Below are 3486 nucleotides of genomic sequence, written 5' to 3' on the forward strand. Positions count from 1 at the left end.
GCATTTTGCCTCGCGGTAATATATATATGGAGCAGGTGCCTTCCCGGTTGTAGTAGGGTAACAATATTTCCTGTTTTTCCCACTTGATCCAACATCGCTGGGTCATACGAACACGGTCTCCGTCTCGTCGTTGACCCTCGGACCACGCATCCGAGACGTACAACCGAGAGGCAAGCAAGAAAACGGCGTAAAACCAAATAATATCGAGTCGGAGGAGGTGCCAGATTTTCCAGCCAGCGGCATGCATGCAGCGAGCAACAAGCCAACCAGCCAGCCAGCCACAGAGGAGGCAGACTGAGTCTGTGTCAGAATAATAATAATAATAATAATAATAATAATAATAATAATAATAAGAAGAAGAAGAAGAAGAAGAAGAAGAAGAAGAAGAGAAGAGACAGACAGACAGACAGACAGACAGACAGACAGACAGACAGACAGACTGACAGAGATTAATCCAATAGGGAAACGATATTAAACCAAGAAACACCTAGAAAGGACTTGATTCACAGGGTATACGGAGTATAGTAGGGCAAGCCAGGAAGAATTTAAAGGGGCCTAAAATCTCACATCGAGTGCCAACGACCACACCACGTTGAACACACCGCTTCTCGTCCGATCAGCGAAGTTAAGCAACGTTGGGTCCGGTTAGTACTTGGATGGGTGACCGCCTGGGAACACCAGATGTTGTTGGCATTCCATTATTTTTCATTTATCTATTTATTTATTTTTTTTTTATTATTATTATTATTATTATTTTATAATAATAATAATAATAATAATAATAATAATAATAATAATAATAAGAAGAAGAAGAAGAAGAAGAAGAAGAAGGTTTGATTTGTCTATTCTTATATTGTTTTACCTGCTTATTTTATTCTTTGTTAATTCATCCATTTATTCTTGTACTACCTCGTGCCTGGATTACCAGACAAAACTGTGTATTCTAAACACACATGAATAGGAGAGGACTCGAACTGACATTTTTTTTTTTCTCTCCTATAGAGAAATTGCATCGAACCGCTAGCCTAGCTTGGTGCCGGGGGAAGGGGATAAGAATGACCACCTGCACGGACGTGTGCTGTGCTCTGTCGAGCTTGGATATTAACCATTGAAGTCTGAAGAAGAAGGAAAAAAAAAAAAAAAAAAAAACCTAGAAAGTCACTGCAGCGGCTGTGGGAGGAGGAAAGACGCAAGCCGTCAGACTAACCGTGACACACGACACGCTAATAAATACGCACACTATATATAGTCTGACCATTTTTATGAAGATCACTTAGGCGTTGGCGTTTTTGGGGATTTTCCTGCCTGCGGCGCTGTCACACGTGTACCAATACGCGCCCCAAGTCAGGTACTTAATACTTTTTAACTGAATGGTGTTGTAGTACATATACATTGTGATGCTCTAAAGAGGCAAGTTAGAGGAATTTGTGTTTATTTTAAATAAATTTTGCATTGGTTTTGCAAACGCAACAACAATGCTTGACAACGTTTCCTCCGAGCGTTGTCACATCCTTCTGGGTGACCGAGTGAGGTCACAGGTCAAAGTGACCGTGTTAATCCATGGTGTGTGGGGAGCAAGGTTATCATTGACACATAGGCTCTAATCCCTTAATTTGCCCAGCAACGGCAGGCCGGGAAATTCCCAAAATGGCAACGTCTAAGTGATCTTCACACTATAATAATCTGATTAACAATTTGTCTTGGCCATGTTGCAGTGGGTATTTGGTGAATGAAATGATCGATTGCTATCTTTACATCATCCATCCATCCTAATTTGACCTTAGAATCTAAAATGGTTGCTTTGCTGATGTCATTCAGGTATATTTGAGAAATCATATTCTTTGTATGTAAAATATAATGTTTTTTTTTTTTTGTGGATCGTAGTTGCTAAAGTGTGTCTGTGTATATATTAGGATTTTCATGCTATATGTTGGTGGCCCTTGCATTTGAAATAATTATATTGTGAAATTGTCAACTTTTTTTTTTTTTCGGTAGGGGCTAATGTATGCAATGTTTCTGCTAATTTATGGAAATTTTATGCAAATTAGCCAAATCAAATTGGGGGTCGATAATGGGGAGGGGACGCGCGAAAATCACTCCATTTTCTAATTTTGCGATTTATGCACATATCCGGTAAAATCATGTAAACGGGAAAAAAAAAAAAAAAAAAAAAAAAAAAAAAAAAAAAAATCGTCTAGAATTGTCGGTGGGATCCTTCTCTCCCTCTCTCTCTCTCTCTCTCTCTCTCTCTCTCTCTCTCTCTGTGTGTGTGTTACACTGTAATTCACTGTTTGATCTGCTGCAGTCTCTGACGAGACAGCCAGACGTTACCCTACGGAACGAGCTCAGAACTCATTATTTCCGATCTTCGGATAGGTCTGAGACCAGGCACACACCACACACCGGGACAACAAGGTCACAACTCCTCGATTTACATCCCGTACCTACTCACTGCTAGGTGAACAGGGGCTACACGTGAAAGGAGACACACCCAAATATCTCCACCCGGCCGGGGAATCGAACCCCGGTCCTCTGGCTTGTGAAGCCAGCGCTCTAACCCCTGAGCTACCGGGCCGTGTGTGTGTTTCACTGTTTGATCTGCTGCAGTCTCTGACGAGACAGCCAGACGTTACCCTACGGAACGAGCTCAGAGCTCATTATTTCCGATCTTCGGATAGGCCTGAGACCAGGCACACACCACACACCGGGACAACAAGGTCACAACTCCTCGATTTACATCCCGTACCTACTCACTGCTAGGTGAACAGGGGCTACACGTGAAAGGAGACACACCCAAATATCTCCACCCGGCCAGTGTGTGTGTGTGTGTGTGTGTGTGTGTGTGTGTGTGTGTGTGTGTGTGTGAGAGAGAGAGAGAGAGAGAGAGAGAGAGAGAGAGAGAGAGAGAGAGAGAGAGAGAGAGAGAGAGAGAGAGAGAGAGAGAGAGAGAGAGAGAGAGAGAGAGAGAGAGAGAGCATTGTTGTAGCCAAGATGTCTCAGGGGATTTCGCCGTGTCAGGTCACTCACCACTCCTTTTTCCTAACTAAATGAATATTGAAAATAAAAAAAACTTTTCGCGTAACAATTCTTCATAAACCACGTACTGTACATACATATATCTATGATAAATTTACATTATATCCTTTCCTTATATGAGAATGTAATCTCTCTCTCTCTCTCTCTCTCTCTCTCTCTCTCTCTCTCTCTCTCTCTCTCTCTCTCTCTCTCTCTCTCTCTCTCTCTCTCTCTCTCTCTCTCTCTCTCTCTCTCTCTCTCTGTGTGTGTGTGTGTGTGTGTGTGTGTGTGTGTGTGTGTGTGTGTGTGTGTGTGTGTGTGTGTGTGTGTGTGTGTGTGTGTGTGTGTGTGTGTGTGTGTGTGTGTGTGTGTGTGTGTGTGTGTGTGTGTGTGTGTGTGTGTGTGTGTGTGTGTGTGTGTGTGTGTGTGTGTGTGTGTGTGTGTGTGTGTGTTTAAAAAAATTTTATTTTA

At 42.4% G+C, this 3486-nt stretch overlaps 1 non-coding gene across 1 annotated transcript; it reads left to right on the top strand.

Moving 5' to 3' along the window:
* Positions 1-574: 574 nt before the first annotated feature.
* Positions 575-693, top strand: LOC123500862. The gene has a single exon (XR_006673480.1). It is a non-coding gene; the product is annotated as a 5S ribosomal RNA (ribosomal RNA).
* Positions 694-3486: the final 2793 nt, after the last annotated feature.

Source organism: Portunus trituberculatus, unplaced genomic scaffold (genome assembly GCF_017591435.1).
Source record: "Portunus trituberculatus isolate SZX2019 unplaced genomic scaffold, ASM1759143v1 PGA_scaffold_500__1_contigs__length_5555, whole genome shotgun sequence".
Classification (NCBI taxonomy): Eukaryota; Metazoa; Arthropoda; class Malacostraca; order Decapoda; family Portunidae; genus Portunus; species Portunus trituberculatus.